General features: G+C 48.8%; 1 protein-coding gene across 4 annotated transcripts in view; it reads left to right on the forward strand.

The window, feature by feature from the left end:
• Positions 1–19,692, forward strand: part of ANO4 (anoctamin 4) — a 344,842-nt gene that overhangs the window by 273,124 nt on the left and 52,026 nt on the right. The gene's annotated exons all lie outside the window — the stretch shown is intronic.

Raw genomic sequence — 19,692 nt, forward strand, 5'->3', positions numbered from 1 at the left:
CTCTCCTGTAAAATATTATAGGCTGCATACAGGTTTTCTCTGTAAATCATTGCTTCCGCCACTAGCGGGAACCATTGGAGAAGCAGCTCTGGAGCGGTGGGGAATCTAAGCAGTAAGTAACCTTTATTGTTTTTATTTTACATTTTCAATTCTCAGCCCAAATTTTAAAACTCCCAGAAAACCCCTTTAAGTGTTTGTCCTCTGAAAGTTTTTTGCACTGATTTATCTGGTTTAGGATAAAAATGACAAATCAGGCCTTTACCATCACTTTTCTATAATCTGGAGCTGGACTCATAAATACTCAGTTTAATAATCCTAAAGGCCAGGGGCGTACATAGAAATCATGGGGCCCCGTAGCAGAAGTTCTAATTTCCCCCACCCCACTGCAAGCAAAAAAAAAATAATGAATATTCAGCGGGGTAAAATAAGAGCATATCTCCCAACTTTGCAGCCTTTACAAAGTAATTTTCCTCCTACCGAAGCCCTAGATTCTCGTTTCATTGCCCCCAAAAAGTATGATGCCAACAAAAGTGCCCTACAAACACAGTATAATATCCACAAAGGGAATTACTTCACAGTACCCTCCACACACACAGTATGATGACCCTACTGTACCCCACCTCAACTCCCAAGGCAAAGTAAGGTGACCCCAACACAGTATGATCCCCCAACTGTAACCCTCCACACAGCCCTCCATGCAGTATAATGGGCCTACATACAGGATAATGGCCCCACACCTAACCACACTGCATAATGGCCCCCACTAGCCCTCCAAACAGTATAATGGCCCCCACACAAACCTTCACACTATATAATTGCTTGCATACAGTATAATGGCCCCTACATAGCCCTCCATAAAGTATAAAGGCTCCCACATAACCCTCCAAATATTATAATGGCACCCACATAGACCTCCATGTATTATAATAGCCCCCACATAGCTCTCCATATAGTATAATGGGCTATATAGTCCTCTATATTGTATACTGCACCCCATAATCCTCCATATAGTATACTGCAATCCCTATAGTCCTCCATATAGTATAATACACTCCCCCATAGTTCTCCATATAGTAAAATGCACCCCATAGTTCTCCATATAGTATACTATACCCCATAGTCCTCCATAAAGTATAGTGCACTCCCCGTAGTCCTCCTTATAATATAATGTACCCCCATACTCTTCCATATAGTATAATGGGTCTTATAGTCCTCCATATTGTATACTGCACCACATAATCTTCCATACAGTACACTGCATTCCATAGTGTTCCATATAATTTAATGCACTCCACATAGTCCTCCGTATAGTATAATGTACCCCCATAGTCTTCCATATAGTATAATACACTCCCTATATTCCTCCATAGAGTATAATACCCTCCCCATAGTCAATACAGTATAATGCACTCCCCATAGTCCATGCAGTATAATGCACTCCACATAGTCCTCCATACAGTATAATGCACTCCCCATAGTTCTCTATACAGTATTATGGCCACCACAATGTACTCATTGATTTTTAAAAAAAAAATAAAAATACTCACCTCTCCTCCTTATAAACCCTTCTGCTCCAGTCTTTGCACTGAGCATTCTGAAGCGCACCTCTCAGCACAGCGGGCACCATGTAGTGACATAATTGCGCCCGCTGCGCTGAGACATCAGACGCCAAGAAAGAATGATGAAGAAGGAAGTATCAGTTGATGCTCTCTCTTTCATCATTGCTTTCAACTGTATCAGCATCCAGGATGCCGATACAGTTGAATTTACGATGATGAGCGGGTGGGGGGAATGGCCCCCCTGCTCGTGGGCCCCATAGCAGCCGCGTGGCCTGCCGGCACTGGCGGTTTGCCACTGCTAAAGGCTCATCAAGATTCAGAAAAGTTTTAAAAAGGATTATACAGCCATTCTAAAATAATTTTCAAAATAAATACACCAGCCTCATCAAGACTAAGAAATCCATTTAATAATGGGTTCAGTTTGTACTGTGAAATCTGGTGTCAGATTCACGTTAAGGCCAAATTTTGTTAAAGGGTTTGTCTGCAATCACTCTATCTGACTACAGACTTATGACGTTACATTGTAATGATTCCCCTGTGTTCCCTGTGCAAGTGGAAGGTCACGTGACTATATGTATACGATTTGTCATGTACTGGGTTCTCTCCATAGGAGAGAATTGAGAGACAACGGTTGAGACAAGGCGTCACATTGAGTGACTGCAGAATTTTAATTTCAGCCGACACAACCCCTTTAATCTGATCCTGTGCAAGGCCAAATCTAGTGCAACTGTTGAGCCCATCCTAGTGATGGCTGCAGGAAACTGTTCAGTTAGCATTTACTTATGTGCCAAGTGATGTGTGTTATAAGATGTGCAAAGTGTATTTCACAGACAGATAAAATATATTACAATATACAGTTAATTCATAGTTACAAAAACATCTTTTTGTAACAACCATGGCATGAGCAGAGGTCTCATTAACGCATGTAAAGTAAATATTAATGTCCTTTACAAACCTCTGTCCTACAACATCATTCATGTCATTATTTAGGTGTGAATCCATGCCCATTCCACACACACATATTCTTCCTTGGCTAAAAATAGTCCTCAAGCATGCTAATGTCGTGACTCTGTTTTTGGGTATCCTGGGACCAGGGGCTCCTTCCCTGTCCCTAACGCTAGTGACGCCCTAGCTATCCCTGTTCCCTGAATCACTTCTAATGGTGAAGACGCCGGGGCCACGTACCTTGCTGAGCTCCTGAATCCGTCCACAGTCTATTCCCTCCCCACTACCCCCAGGGAAGAGGGGAGTAGTAGTATATGGCAATACACCCACCAGACTAACAAGGTAATAAATACAGTGATAAAAGACCATACCAATCATACAAATGTGCTCTCATTAGGGCTCACAATCTAGATTACCTATCAGTATATCTTTGGAGTGTGGGAGGAAACTGGAGTACCCGGAGGAAACCCATGCAAACACGGGGAGAACATACAAACTCCTTGCAGATGTTGTCCTTGGTGGGATTTGAACCCAGGACCTCAGTGCTGCAAGGCTACAATGCTAACCACTGAGCTGCCCAGTCTTTTTCACTAACACTGGACTACTGCAGTTTCTGATGTTAGAACGATGACTCTCATACTTCAGAGGAGATCAACCAGGGCTGCTGGGTTCTCCATAGGAAAAGTTTAGGTCAGTCTTACACTCTGCAATATACTTGATAAACTCACAGAAGTAGGAAAATGGAGGAAAAGAGACTTGGTTGGCTCTTTTGTATCTTGACCAAATTGTGGCCCACCTTTCTTGTATATTGTACGGCAGTTTAGAGACCTCCACGAGCAGTGGGGTAAGGTAGCTTAGAGACAATTGGATTTAGCAATGTATGGTAGCTTAGAGATTATTGGATTTAGCAGTGTACGGTAGCTTAGAGACTATTGATTTACCCCACGAACAGTGTCCAGGTAGCTGAGGCCGGATAGGTGTGTGTCTGCCTTGGCCAGCTGAAGCTCTAACAATAAGTCTCTGTGCTCTTGGAATTTTGAACTGTCCTTGATGGATATTTTTGGAAAATCCTGTAATCGCTTGAACAGTGCATTTTCTATGGCTTCAGGATTACCATAGCTTCGTCCTAGTCTCTCCCAGGTTGCCATGTGACCAGCAGCTGGATTACTGATGTAGACAGATCTAAATCTCTTAACCTGCTCTGTGGATTGTGGCCCGAGCCACCTGATCAGGAGATCTAGCTCTTCAGCAGCGGTGATGCCGAGGCTACTAATTATAGTTCTAAAGGCACATTTCAAACCTCTGTAGTTTTCAGGTTGATCATCAAACCTTGTGAGATGGCTCTTTGTAAGTTTGCAGCGAACCATTTACATGACAGTCAGACATGTCAGTTTTCTCTGATTTTGGAAAGACAGTTGCTGGCTGAATAGTGTTATTGATATTGTCTGTGGCATTTTAACTTATGAACGCAGGAAAGTATGGTGCATCATAGGCATTCAATCCAGTAACTGGTTTAATGTGCAAAGTTTCTGCCACGCATGGAGATGGGACTGTGTGGCTGACCAGAATGTGATGACTTGCCTGCATATTAGCTTGCACATGTGCTTCTGTGTATAGGGTTTGGTCAGGTGCAGGAGCCTGGTACGTTCTGATGCATGAAGGAGTATCAGGATGAAGGGTTGGCAGCGTGTTGTACTGACCTTGAATGCAGGATGCTGGTGAAGGATCTGCGTCCTGTTGCCTTAGAGCAGGGGTCTCAAACACGCGGCCCGCGGGCCGCATGCGGCCCCTGAGGCTGCTTTATGCGGCCCGCAGGCACAGACCCCTTGATGATCCCGACCTGGTCCAGGAGGAGCCGCCGACAGCAGCGCTGCATTGCCGCACAGAGACTGTTTCCCAGCACTGCATTTCCAATGCCAGCCGCTGGCCAATCAGAGGCCAGCAGCTGATATCTGCGTGTCGGCGCAGCAAGTATGACGTCATTGCCATATGCAGATGTCAGCTGCTGGCCTCTGATTGGCCGGCGGCTGACATTGAAAATGCTGTGCTGGGAGACAGTCTCTGTGCGGCAATGCAGCGCTGCTGTCGGCGGCTCCTCCTGGACCAGGTCGGGATCGTCAAGGGGTCGGACTCTGTGGTGCCTGCGGGCCACATCTGCAGGAAGGCCGCCGAGGGAACGGAGGACAGGTGAGAATCATCTTTTTTTTTTTCTATTTTATGTGTGTGAAGAACAGCACAGGGGGCACAGAGCCAAAAGAGGGGACCTGGATGGGGCACATAGCCACAAGAGGGGACCTGGATGGGGCACATAGCCACAAGAGGGGACCTGGATGGGGCACATAGCCACAAGAGGGGACCTGGATGGGGCACATAGCCACAAGAGGGGACCTGGATGGGGCACATAGCCACAAGAGGGGACCTGGATGGGGCACAGAGCCACAAGAGGGGACCTGGATGGGGCACAGAGCCTCAAGATGTGGACCTGGATGGGGCACATAGCCACAAGAGGGGACCTGGATGGGGCACATAGCCACAAGATGGGGACCTGGATGGGGCACATAGCCACAAGAGGGGACCTGGATGGGGCACATAGCCACAGGATGGGGACCTGGATGGGGCACATAGCCACAAGAGGGGACCTGGATGGGGCACATAGCCACAAGAGGGGACCTGGATGGGGCACATAGCCACAAGAGGGGACCTGGATGGGGCACAGAGCCACAAGAGGGGACCTGGATGGGGCACATAGCCTCAAGATGTGGACCTGGATGGGGCACATAGCCACAAGAGGGGACCTGGATGGGGCACATAGCCACAAGAGGGGACCTGGATGGGGCACATAGCCACAGGATGGGGACCTGGATGGGGCACATAGCCACAGGATGGGGACCTGGATGGGGCACATAGCCACAAGATGGGGACCTGGATGGGGCACATAGCCACAAGAGGGGACCTGGATGGGGCACATTGCCACAGGATGGGGACCTGGATGGGGCACATAGCCACAGGATGGGGACCTGGATGGGGCACATAGCCACAAGATGGGGACCTGGATGGGGCACATAGCCACAAGATGGGGACCTGGATGGGGCACATTGCCACAGGATGGGGACCTGGATGGGGCACATAGCCCCAAGATGGGGACCTGGATGAGGCACATTAGTACAAGATGGGCGCCAGGATGGGGAACGTTGCCACAGGATGGGGACCTGGATGGGGCACATAGCCACAGGATGGGGACCTGGATGGGGCACATTAGTACAAGATGGGGACTTGGATGGGGAACATTACTACAAGATGTTTTCCATTATTACTATATGATGCTAATTGTAAGACAATATTACTGTATGTGGCCAATTGGGGGAAATAAAATTGTAAAAAAAATAAAAAATAAAATAAAGCATGAAAAAATATTGGGCACTAAAAATGCTGTTTTATATGTAAACTAAAGTAAACACAAAAAAGTGCACGTTTATTATCGCCACATCCATAACGACCCAAGCCATAAAAAAATAAACACGGCAAAAATGTTCAAAAGGTGTATACAAAAAAAATGGTATCACTAAAAATGTCACATTGAACAAAGAATGCGGCCCCCCAAATTCAAATTTTTTCCATGTGCGGCCCATATACCCAGCCGAGTTTGAGACCCCTGCCGAGTTTGAGAGGAATGTCTATGCTGTCAAGAATAATTGTTGGAGTCAGGGGCGCATTATTTTGGCTTATTACATAGTCTCTTGTGCGCTTAAGAGGATCTTCAGTATAAAAATCACTTAAACTGATGCTGTCTCTTTGACTCCCATTGAAATCTTGTTCCAAGACCTTTAATCTTGCCATCGCTGTGGCATGCTCACATCCCTTCTCCAGAGCCTCTATTTCTGCCCTTTTGCGCTCTGATTCTGCTACTTTCTCTTCCACTTCTGCTGCAGCGTTTGCTTGCAATGCGTCTGACGCGCCCCCTGGGCCATGTTCAAGGGATACCCGGAGCCGGATCTGGATAGGGGTAGTAGTCCTTGTGGCGGTGACCCGGTCCGTGCCCAGGGTGTCAAACTAAGTGTGTGCAGTCTTGGTAGATGTTGTTTCTGTGTCGACTACGCCACCCGTTGAGTGCGGCTTTGCAGCCGCCGCTGCAGAACAGTTCGCTGAGGCCGGTGGTATGAGTGCAGCGATGATGTTATAACCCCCAACGGGAGGGGTATGGCCTCAGGGCAGTTGGTGCGGATGATGGGGGTAGTGATTGTGTAGAAAGGAGAGTCAGAGACGTGAGATGCAGTTTCGGGGTTTTTACTCACTGATGTTGCTTTAGTCACTCTGGCCTTGAGTGACCACCCGAGCCGTACTGCGTCCACCAGGTGTGGGACTCGGCTAACCCCCAGGCAGTCCGAAGCGTGGTCCTGAGCTTCCCTGTCTCTCTCTCTTCCTCCTGGCCGTTCCCACCAGGGATCCACCTTTGGCCGGCTCCCTCGGGTCTCTTGGTGGTCAAACCTCCTCTGGGTTCCCTGACCCTATGCTTGGTGTGCCTTTCTGGTGGATTTGGTGAGGGTCGTGGCAAATCTTGACCACGACCTCCGGTTCCTGGCTGAGGATTAGTGGCCTCCACCAGTTCGGGTTCCGGTACCCGTGTCCGCCAACCCTTCACCCTTTCTGGTCTGTTTCTGGGTTCTTGGGGTTCCCTCTGTCTTTCTCTCTGGGTCCTTCTTACTCCTCTCTCTCTCTCTTTGCAGGCCTTGCTCTGGAGCTGGGCCCAGCCGGAGCCACAGCTCCCTGTCAGCCCTCCAGGCTGAGCTCCTCTGCTCTGCTTCTCCTCAGACTGACTGACCCTGTTCCTAAGATGGTGCCCACCATATATACTCCCTCTATGTGTGAGCCCAGGTGACTAGCACCCAATGAGCTCCTAGCTTTACCCAGACTACTCCCCCTATCTGCCCCTACACTACTGGGATGTTCCACCCCCCTCCCACTCCAGCCAGGGACAGACGCTGTCGTACCTGCACATATACTGGTGGGAGTACCGTAGTTCTGTCCCCCGGAAATGGGATGTATGTAGTGCATGCAGCCTACTAAGCTCAGTTCCACACTCCATCCTTACCCGGGAGTGGAATACCACACCTCTGGGTCGAGGTGCAATACCCCTGTAGCAGCCGAGTCCTCAGGGTGCTACATTCCCCCCTGGTAAATCACAGCACGTCCTCGGGCTGTAAAAGAATAAAATATCCAAAAACATACAATTCTTTTTCAAAACATCATAAACATATAAAACACTATATATATTATCAGCAGCAATAAACTCTTCATATAAAACTTTTCATTATAAACATTCTTGTTCCTCCGGCCACGGTGCAAATTGTGACCGGGTAAATTGCAACAGTCTCTTCTGGAAAAAACAGTTTCCTATAAAACCAGTAGGGGGCGCTTTAAGAAGCGCAACTATTTACAAGGGATATGGCCGCTCTCTGTCCTCGACCAGTGGGATTAAGGAAAGAATGACCGCTCTCAGTCCTCGACCAGTGGGATTAAGGAAAGAATGACCGCTCTCAGTCCTCGGTCAGTGGGAAGAAGGAACATACGGGTAACTATGCACAGTTCTTTTTTACCGTACTCTAGTAACGGCGTCCTCCTGATGCCTCCTCCCTGTACTCCTCAGACCCGTCCGGGTCCTCTTGCTCCTCCTGACACCTCAGCTCTTCCTCTGTCAAACGGTGTACATGAAGGGCATAGGGTCCTTTGGCACATTGGTGCCGGGTGAATGTGACCTCGTCACCCAGGTATAGGTCACGACCTCTGTGTCCCTCCGGTAGGTGGGACTTGACATCTCTTCTGGTCACGAAGACGTCGCCGGGGGTGTGATGATCTCTGATGAAGCCCCAACCGTGCTGCAACTGGAATTTAATTACAGTCCCGGTGGCACGGGGACCGTGGGCTGCACGGGGGTTCCTTCGGGTCCGGCTCTTTTGTTCTGCACTTTTTATTTGCAGCCGCTGCTCACGGACCCACCTCTCTCTTCGTTCTCGGTCAAAGACGTCCAACTGCTGGCGACAGCACTCCGCACGCTCAGCTGCGGCCGCCCGGGTCTCCTGAGTGAACCCGATGAGGTCTCCTCCTGCGGGGTCCCACTCGAACTGCGCCTCCTCTAACGAGAGCGGGGTCATCTTGACGGGCGCCGGAGCCGGGATTAGGGGCTCATCCAGGGGTCTTTCTTTCCGGAGTCGGGGCTGGTGGTACTCCGGTGGCCACACAAAGGGCTGCCCATCCGGGCAAGTGTGCTGGGCAAATAGGTCTTCATCCAGGTGTGGCGCTGTGGACGTTGAGGGCGCGGTGGTGGTAGCGGCGCCCGGGTTTACCAGGCCTTGCGACCAGGCTTGGGGCACCCTGAATGTAAAGGGCACCGTGAAGACGGCGGCGCCCGGGGTTACTTGGCCCAGCGACCAGGCCGGTGGCTCAGTGGAGGTAGAGGGCGCTGTTGGCACTGCGGCGCCCGGGGGCACTTGGCCTTGCGACCAGGCCGGTGGCGTCTCCTGCTTGGCCGCGCTCAAGGTTGAGGCGCGTGACGTCACAGGGGGCGTGGCCGCGGCTTCTGTTTGAGGCCTAGTCGGGAGCGGTGACGGTGCAACGACGGGCACGGCAGGGGAAATTTCGGGCTCTGCGACGGGGAGCTGGGGCAGGCTCACGGCTTCTCGGCTCAGGGTAGTGACGTCCCCTTTACCTGCCTCCGTTTCTTTAGCTCCTTCCTCGGCGTCGTCTCCGGCCTTGATTCCTCCTGCGCCATCCTCAGAGGCGGTCTGACTCCTCGTCTCGGGTGGCGTGCTCCGTTGGCGGGTTCCAGCCTGCAGGGCCATCTCTCTGCTCCACTCCGTCAGCGTTTCTCGCTGCACCTGGGCCATCCTCCGTGCGAGGCGCTCCAGCTCGGTCTGCGCACACTCCCGGTCTCGGGGGAGCTGTGCCAGGATCTCCACCAGGCCTAGTGGGGTTGTCGCTTGCAGCAGGCTCCTGACCACAGGGTCGGTGCTGCCTGACTCTCCCTCCATCTCCGGGTGCGACTTCTCCGGACTCCTCTCCAGACTCCTCCAGGCTGCACCCATCTTCTCTGTTTTGTTCTGTATACGCCCATACTGAGGGCGGTCCTGGGGTAACTTGGTGATTGTCAATTCCAGGGGCAGACCCCCCCACACTGACGGACATCTCAATCATTGCAGTCTCTGCTGGTGGGGGCGGTCTTCGTTTTTGGCGCCATTCTTGGTCCTGGCCCACGATGGGAGGTGGCCTCTTGCCACCCTCTGGCACGCCCATAATGGCGTCCGCTCTGCCAGGGCGGGAAATCTTCTTAGATGGCGGGAACCGCTTCCCAGTGGCGGGAAACTCCGTGGATGGCGGGAAAAGACTGCAGATGGCAGGCAAACGGCGGGAAACGATCCGAGATGGCGTCCGATGGCGGGGACCCTCCGGAATTGGCGGGAGACTTCTTTTTACGGTAAATATGAACTTTTCTTCAGGCACGCAGTACCCGGTGGTTGCGGGCACGAGATCCTGCCGACTACGCCAAAGTTGACGCGCCCCCTGGGCCATGTTCAAGGGATACCCGGAGTCGGATCTGGATAGGGGTAGTAGTCCTTGTGGCGGTGACCCGGTCCGTGCCCAGGGTGTCAAACTAAGTGTGTGGCAGTCTTGGTAGATGTTGTTTCTGTGTCGACTACGCCACCCGTTGAGTGCGGCTTTGCAGCCGCCGCTGCAGAACAGTCCGCTGAGGCCGGTGGTATGAGTGCAGCGATGATGTTATAACCCCCAACGGGAGGGGTATGGCCTCAGGGCAGTTGGTGCGGATGATGGGGGTAGTGATTGTGTAGAAAGGAGAGTCAGAGACGTGAGATGCAGTTTCGGGGTTTTCACTCACTGATGTTGCTTTAGTCACTCTGGCCTTGAGTGACCACCCGAGCCGTACTGCGTCCACCAGGTGTGGGACTCGGCTAACCCCCAGGCAGTCCGGAGCGTGGTCCTGAACTTCCCTGTCTCTCTCTCTTCCTCCTGGCCGTTCCCACCAGGGATCCACCTTTGGCCGGCTCCCTCGGGTCTCTTGGTGGTCAAACCTCCTCTGGGTTCCCTGACCCTATGCTTGGTGTGCCTTTCTGGTGGATTTGGTGAGGGTCGTGGCAAATCTTGACCACGACCTCCGGTTCCTGGCTGAGGATTAGTGGCCTCCACCAGTTCGGGTTCCGGTACCCGTGTCCGCCAACCCTTCACCCTTTCTGGTCTGTTTCTGGGTTCTTGGGGTTCCCTCTGTCTTTCTCTCTGGGTCCTTCTTACTCCTCTCTCTCTCTCTCTGCAGGCCTTGCTCTGGAGCTGGGCCCAGCCGGAGCCACAGCTCCCTGTCAGCCCTCCAGGCTGAGCTCCTCTGCTCTGCTTCTCCTCAGACTGACTGACCCTGTTCCTAAGATGGTGCCCACCATATATACTCCCTCTATGTGTGAGCCCAGGTGACTAGCACCCAATGAGCTCCTAGCTTTACCCAGACTACTCCCCCTATCTGCCCCTACACTACTGGGATGTTCCACCCCCCTCCCACTCCAGCCAGGGACAGACGCTGTCGTACCTGCACATATACTGGTGGGAGTACCGTAGTTCTGTCCCCCGGAAATGGGATGTATGTAGTGCATGCAGCCTACTAAGCTCAGTTCCACACTCCATCCTTACCCGGGAGTGGAATACCACACCTCTGGGTCGAGGTGCAATACCCCTGTAGCAGCCGAGTCCTCAGGGTGCTACACGTCCATTTCTGCCTGCTTTTGGGCAAAGAATGGCTTGTATCTTAGTAGCCTCGGTTTCTGCATGTGCCCTTATAAGCTGCTCATTAAGTGTTGATGCTTTTGAAGAATGAGACTTAGATGATCATTTTGAGTGCCTAACGGACCCAGCAATGCGAGGTAATGTCTTTGATATATATGCGATTCTTGTATCTGTCTTAGTTGTAATATCGTGCACAAGGCGCTCTCTCTCAGAATTAAGTTGTTGGAAAACTTGCAGCTCTTCAAGAGAATCAGCTGTATTAAGCCTCTGCAGAATTGTGATGTATTCATTCGTCTTTCTGGTATAGATCTCATGAACTGAACACAGTTGTCCTAGGGCTCCCTCTAGTGGTCGTTTGAGAGAAGCTGGCTGGGAGATGCTGTTGATGTGACAGCAATTTTTGCCATAAATCTGATATAACAGAAGAAAGTTCATATTTAATGATTTCAAAGTTCACTCTATCTTTCCATGTAGGCTTTGTAGAGCTTTTATCCTTCTCACTGGACTGTGGATTGAACTCTATACTTTATTTATCTGACGATGGATCTGGTAAAGACCATGTAGTCTCAGCCATCGTACTTCACAGGCAGAATGGAGTTGTGATGTGAGCTGCTGTTCTGGAAGCTGGAGGAAGGGCTGTGCTATTATGTTTACACACACTGGATGATTTCTTATATGCTGAGAGCAGATGCTGTAGGTTCTGTGGCTTTATAAAAACTGTAGATTGGCTTTAGACTATGTGCCCACGATGCTGAATTGATGCGGATTTTTCCTGAGCGTTTCTGCCTCGCCCTGGCAGAAAAAACGCATGCGGATTGTACATGCGGATTGTACATGCGGATTGTACATGCGTTTTTCCTGCCATGTAGAAGCGTTTGTCAAGCGTTTTTTCAGCATTTTTACATGCGTTTTTTCAAGCGCTTTTCCGAACGATTTTGAGCATCACTTGGAGAAGTGATTGACAAGTTGGTTACACAATATAAATCCCTGCAACTGGCATGGATTTATATTGTGTGACCAACTTATGCTGATTTAAATGCAGCATCAATAGTAAAAAAAAGAATTAAAACGTAAAAAAAAAACCCATTATACTTACTGTACCTCTCCGGTGGCCCCCGGTCTCCTTCTCCGGTGGCGTCCTCTGTATCCCGCAGTGTTCTGAAAGGACCTGCGGTGACGTCATTTAGTCAGCTGACAGGTCAGACGGCTAAATGACGTCACCACAGGTCCTTTCAGAACACCGCGGGATGCCGAGGACAGAGGACACCACCGGAGAGGAGAGCGGGGGCCACCGGAGAGGTAAGTATAATGTTTTTTTTTATTTTTTACATTTTAATTCTTTTTTTACTAATGGTACCCGGGTCTGGAGGAGAGTCTCCTCTTCTCAAGACCCGGGAACCATCCATGCATTGAACTGCATAACATCCGCATGCATACATGTATACATGCGGATGTTATGCGGTTCAATGCAAGTCAATGGTGGTGATTTTGCCGCGATTATGCACAAGAAATGGTTGTGCTGCGGATTTTTCCGCAATGATAATCCGCAGCGGAAATTTCCGCAGCATGTGCGGATTATCATTGGGAAACATGGCAGACAACTTAACAAGCGTTTTTAATGCCGTCGCGGAAATGCATTAAATCCACATTATGGGCAGTCAGCCTTACAGATAAATCTGGCAAAAGTCTTTTTCACTATTCTGACTGCATAGCTAGGCTGCAAGTGTAGGGCATTTGAGACACCATTTCTAGGCTGTCTCAGTATAAAACCAGTACTCACACGTAGATACATCATCAGATAGCTTGAACTCGACTGTAGGAGGCACTGTAGGAGATTCCAGAAGATTTATTTTCCAGCTGAATTCTTGTAGCTATGCAAACATACAGTAGGTAAAAACGACTTTTCTGACCAGAGCTGCAAACACATGGGCTTCTAAGATGGCTGATAGACAGTAATAAGGAAGAATGGAGGAGTTACTGACATCAGAGTTACATCAGAGAGACAGGGAGAAAGGAAGGACAAACGTCTAAGAGAGCAAACCTTATTGCATAGCAATGAAACAGCACAATATAACAACACAATGATAATACAATACTGTCTGTATGATTTCCAAATCATCGGACATGACAGTTACAATCTGCACACATTGCCCTCTTGGCCAGTAAGATGGACTCTGACCCCTTCTGTCTATTTCACCCTTTTATAGTTGCAGTGATTGGACATGTCTCTATTCACTACAATAGAAGACATCTTATTCTAGAAGCTTTGAGTACATCCAATTTTAATTAGTATTATGTTCAACAAATTTAGTAAGGCCATTTGTCTGTTTTGTTTTTAGAAACATACAAATGGAATTTGTGAACTGATGCAAACAGAAACAGAGGGGTCAATTAATTACTATGTGGTTTATCTAGTTTATCTAGTTTGGTTTCTGTTTGCTGTCAGTTTTTCTTTCCTTCCAAAAAAAGATACCAAACATACCCGCTAATTAATGGGGCTCCCCTGCCACTTTTTGCATGTGTTAGCAAACAAATCTATTTGGGGCATGAATTTCAATTGTCTGCTCCTAAAACAGAAAAAAAGAACAAGTCCCAACGGACATAAAGCAATAATTAGTTTTATCATAGAGGTTTGTTTGTTTATTAAAAATTCTGCCAAACTCTTAATATTAAAATGAACCTGTTAGGATGCCTGACAGTCCCCAAGTTCTACTATAGTGTTATTGGTGCTGATTTCTTTAATCAGATAAAGTATTTTATGTGATTACTAGCACGGCAGTGTATGAAGAACGAGTATTTATTCTGCTGCGTCACATATGTGTGGCACCCCAGGTCTGGTCGCCACAGTGGCAGCAATGTCATGTCTGAGAGCAGGTGGGAGGTTCCCTGGTTGGGGACAATTAGCATGCAGCACCTCCTGCCTCAGTCCAGGGAGGGGAGAAACCTGCCCTTTATAAACTGGATCTGGGGCGGGGTTAGAGAGACCAGTTAGAGACCAGTTAGAGAAAAGTTCCAGTGAAGTTGCAGATAGGGACAGGTCAGCAGCAGGCTGAGGATTCCCTGTAGGCAGAGAAGGAAAACGAGGCCAGGAGGGGAGCTAGAAGAGCTCATCCTGGCTAGAGACTTACAAAGCCGGACACTGGAGTCCGAGGCTGTGAGGGTTATAAGCCCAGCAGCAGAAAACCACCACGCAGGGGACTTCAAGTCCTCTGGCCCAAGGAAGCCCGGAGGCTCAGCCACACGAGAGGGACCACTACTGCCCCGGAGGGGTGAGAAGTACGGAAGGCCCAAGTCGCCAGTCATACGGGTGAGAACAACATGGTACACTCAGAGACGTGGTCTACCACTACACTACAGCAGGATAGCCAAGAAAGAGTGAAGTCAGCACGGTAAGCCTACAAACTCCCCCTGACCAGCGGGATTTCCCAGTTGCTCTCAGACTGACCAGGCCTCCATTGTTAACCTGTATTCCGGACGGGTCCCTTAATACCACCAACAGTAAAGACCTTGAATTGCATGACAGACTCCGTGTGGTTACTGCTGCTCCCGCGCACCATCACCAGCAACATCCCTATTTACTGCCCTGAGGCTATACTCCTCCCGTGGGGAGTTATACTATCCTCTGCTGCACCCACAACACCAGCCTCAGCGGTCTGCCCTGCAGCGGCGGTTCACTCTGACCGCAATCCACGGGTGGCGTAGTCGGACATTCAGCATATAGACTGCCATTTGGTTTGACCGCCCTGGGCACGGACCGGATCGCCGCCACGGAGACTACAACCCCCAGCATCCACAAGAGGTCCGGTTCCGGGTAACCCCACACACACACGGCCCAGGGGGCGCGTCGACTTTGGCGTAGTCGGCAGGATCTCGTGCCCGCCACCAACGGGTACTGCGTGCCTGAAGAAAGACTGTAATACTTACCTTGGTGGAGTTTCCCGCCATCCGCAGCCGTTTCCCGCCATCCGCAGCCATTTTCCCGCCATCGGGCTCCATCTTTGGGACGCCGTGCGGGAAGGAGAGGGGCGTGGACGACAAAAGCGTGCGAGAACTGTAGCCCCGCCTTACGCACGGACGCTGCGCAACGTTCTGAAAGGAGCCGAGCGGACGCTGACATCACCAGGACGCTGTTAGAACCTTGCTGTTAGGTTTTTTTTCCTTTGCTGGTCACATGACCTTGTTGGCCTATTTAATCCTGCTCCGCCCTTCTGGCTTTGCTGGACTTCATTGTATATCTACTTTCTAGCTAGCCTGTGCTCTGTATCTAACTCTGTTAGTTTGCTTGGTCTACGGACCTCTATGTTCTATCTATTTTGTTTGTTCGTCTGTCTGCTACTATTTCTGTTAGGAGGTGTCCCATATTCCTCCCAGTCCTTAGTACTTGTAGGGATTCCCTCCCCACATCTATAGGTCTCCGTACAGACTAGATTAGGACTTTAGCAGGTCTGATCGCAGGATCAGGTTCCCTGTTACATCGTAGGGATTCAGCTGAGTCCTATAGTAGGGACAGATCTCCTCTCTTTCCTTAGCTCTGGTAGCAGAACATAACAGTAAGTCCAGCCAGCAAATTCTCTAAGGAAAGATTTTTCTGTTCCATCATGGTGTCGGTTCAGGATTTGGCTCATCGCCTGCAGGGACTCTCTCTGGAGGTGGCCGAGCTCCGTCAGCACGTGAGTAACTGTCCTGGAGCACATTTCTTGGAGCCTAAGGTATGTTTGCCGGATTTATTTTTTGGTGAACACCGAGAATTTTTTTCATTTAAAAATGCTTGCTTATTGTATTTTCGTTTGAGACCTAAGTCCTCTGGGGATGAATCCCAGCGCGTAGGGTTCATAATGTCACTTTTGCGCAAAGAGCCTCAGGAGTGGGCCTTTTCTTTGCAATCTAGTGATTCATGCTTCAGATCAGTGGATAGTTTTTTTTCTGCTTTGGGACTATTATATGATGATCCTGACCGTGTCGCATCAGCTGAGACTGAGTTGAGATGTTTAAAACAAGGATCAGGTAATGTGGAAAAATATTGTACACATTTTCGTCGTTGGTCCACTCAAACAGGGTGGAACGATTCTGCTCTGAAAAGTCTATTTCTTGCTGGGCTCAGTGAAAGGGTTAAAGACCTGCTAATTGCTTATCCTACACCTGAGGATTTGCAACAGGCTATGCAATTAGCTATACGGGTGGATAGAAGACTGCGTGCTAGGGTTAATGAGAGCAAATCCTCTGCTATGTCAGTTTCTGGTTATGATAATGTGTGTACTAACAGTGGTGAACCGATGGAGATTGGATCGGTGGCACCTCGCTCTCAAGAAAAAGACCGTCGTTTTTCGGAAGGCTTGTGTTTCTATTGCGGAAAATCTGGTCATTTGATTAAAGGCTGTGAGCTTCGTATGAAGAAAGAAAAAAAAAATGGTCAGTCACGCCCGTATTGCCTGTTTAAATTCCAAGGGTATATTTTTAGCTGCTTCCACGATTGCTCAGGAAAAATTAATGGAATTTCGGGTGTTTGTTGATTGCGGGTCTACACTGAATGTAATTGATGGGGGATTCGTGGAAAAATTCAATTTAAAACCTGAACCTTTATCATCCCCCATTGCTGTGGTTTCTGTGGATGGTTCCCCTTTGAAGAATATTACTCTCAAGGTCAGTGAATTTCCTCTCACTATTAATGGTGTTCACCATGAGAAATTGGATTTGGTAGTGTTGAATAACTTGCCTTCTCCAGTAATATTGGGTTTGCCCTGGTTAAAATTTCACAATCCTGTACTGGATTGGTCTACCTGTGAAATTAAATCCTGGAGCCATAAATGTTATGACAAGTGTTGTAACGGGCGTATTGCAGCTTTGGATAGGGGAGAATTGCCTGTTCCTATTCAGGATTTTTGGAGAGTTTTTTCTGAGAAAGAATCGCAGGTTTTGCCTCCCCATAGAGACTATGATTGTTCTATTGAATTTGTCCCTGGAGCGACTCTTCCTAAGAGTCGTTTATTTAACCTTACTATTCCTGAGAGGAAGGCTTTGGAGGAATACATACAGACAAGCTTGGCCGCCGGTCACATTAGGCCCTCTAAGTCTCCTGTGGCGGTTGGATTTTTTTTTTGTAAAAAAAAAGGACGGCGGTTTACGTCCTTGTCTGGATTTTCGTGAGATTAACAAAATTACGGTACGCAATCCTTACCCACTGCCATTGATTCCTGATCTGTTTAACCAGTTATTGGGGGCCAAGTGGTTCTCTAAAATTGACCTTAAGGGGGCATACAATCTGTTGCGCATGAAGGAGGGTGATGAATGGAAGACTGCTTTTAACACTCCTGTGGGTCATTTTGAGAATCTGGTTATGCCTTTTGGTCTTACTAATGCTCCTGCATTTTTTCAGAATCTGATTAATGACATCCTTAGACCTTTGATCGGTAAAAATGTGGTTGTGTATTTGGATGACATTTTGATTTATTCGCCAGATCTGGAGTCTCATTGGCGGAGCGTGCGTGAGGTATTACAGTTATTAATGGACAATTCGCTTTTTGCTAAGCTGGAGAAATGTGAGTTCGCTGTACAGAGAATTAGTTTTTTGGGCTACATTATCTCCAGCAAAGGTTTTGAGATGGATCCGGTTAAGGTTCAGGCTGTGCAGGAATGGCCTAGGCCTATTGGTTTGAAATCGATACAGAGGTTTTTGGGTTTCGCCAATTACTATAGAAAATTCATAAAAATTTTTTCTAGTATTGTCAAACCTCTGACTGATCTCACCAGGAAAGGTGCTGATGCGGTTCAGTGGTCTTCTGAGGCCATTGAAGCTTTTGTGTATCTCAAAGAGAGGTTCACCTCTGCTCCCATCCTTATGCAGCCTGATGTTACTAGGCCGTTTTTGGTTGAGGTTGATGCTTCCTCTGTGGGGGTTGGCGCAGTATTGTCTCAGGATAACGGGGATGGATTACATCCCTGTGCCTTTTTTTCAAAAAAATTTTTGGAGACTGAATTGAATTACGATATTGGTAATCGGGAATTATTGGCTATTAAACTCGCATTTGAACACTGGCGCCACTTCTTGGAAGGTGCGGAATTTCCCGTTCAGGTTCTTACGGATCATAAAAATCTGATATATCTTGATGCTGCCAAGCGCCTGAATGCCCGTCAGGCTAGGTGGGCACTGTTTTTCTCGCGGTTTAATTTCTCCGTTACTTACATCCCTGGTACTAAGAATGTTAAGGCGGATGCCTTGTCTCGCAGTTTTTCTCCCATAGTCGGTGCTGAGAAAGAGGAAAACATTTTACAAGAAGGTGTTGTGATAGCTGCTTTAGACTCCGTTTTGGAAGATGAGATTCTTAAAGCTCAGGAGAATGCCCCATCTAACACTCCTCATGGGAGGTTGTTTGTGCCTGGGACCTTTAGGAGAGATTTGTTTGTTGAGTGTCACGAATCTCGGTTGGCAGGTCATCCCGGAATCTCTGAGACCAAGAGACTGGTGGGTCGCAGTTTTTGGTGGCCTGGATGGCAGAAGGAAGTCATTAAGTGGGTGCGCCAATGTACTATATGTGCTAGATCTAAGTCCTCACATACTCCTGCTGCGGGGTTGCTTTGTCCTTTGGAGGTCCCCAGTGCTCCTTGGACACATTTGGCTATGGACTTTATAACTGACCTTCCCCCCTCTGAGGGTTTTACTGTCATCTGGGTGGTCGTGGACCGTTTTAGCAAGATGTGTCACTTGGTTCCCTTCGTCAAACTGCCCTGCGCTAAAACTCTCGCTAAGGCCTTTGTCAAGGAAATTGTCAGACTTCATGGCGTTCCTACTGACATTGTTTCTGATAGGGGTCCTCAGTTCGTGGCTCGTTTTTGGCGTGCCTTTTGTGACAGGTTGGGAATTCATTTGTCGTTTTCGTCCGGATATCATCCTGAATCTAATGGCCAGACAGAAAGGAAAAACCAGGATGTTGAGCAGTTCTTGCGTTGTTTTGTGGCAGACAATCAAGAGGGGTGGTCTGAGTTTCTGCCACTTGCCGAATTTGCTCTGAACAATCATACATCTTCTTCTGCTGGTTGTTCGCCTTTTTTTTGTTGTTCTGGGAGACATCCGTCGTTTGGGTCGTTCTCCAAGTTGGGATCTGCCGTGCCTGAGGAGGAGAATTTTTCCGGTGATTTGGAAAGAGTTTGGACGGATGTGCGTGGTAATCTTCAGGAGGCCAACAGAAAATCTAAAGACTACTTTGATAGGAAACGACAGGAGGTTTTGTTCGCTGTTGGTGACATGGTTTGGTTGTCCTCTAGGAATCTGCGGTTGAGGATTCCTTCTAAGAAATTGGGTCCCAAGTTTGTAGGGCCCTTTAAGGTGCTTCAGGTTGTCAACCAATCTGCTGTTAGGTTGGAGGTTCCTACCTCCTGGAGAATTAATCCAGTCTTTCATGTCTCTCTGTTAAAA

The sequence above is a fragment of the Phyllobates terribilis genome, unplaced genomic scaffold (assembly GCF_046119375.1).
Source record: "Phyllobates terribilis strain yellow unplaced genomic scaffold, ASM4611937v1 Scaffold_11__3_contigs__length_659146591, whole genome shotgun sequence".
NCBI lineage: Eukaryota > Metazoa > Chordata > Amphibia > Anura > Dendrobatidae > Phyllobates > Phyllobates terribilis.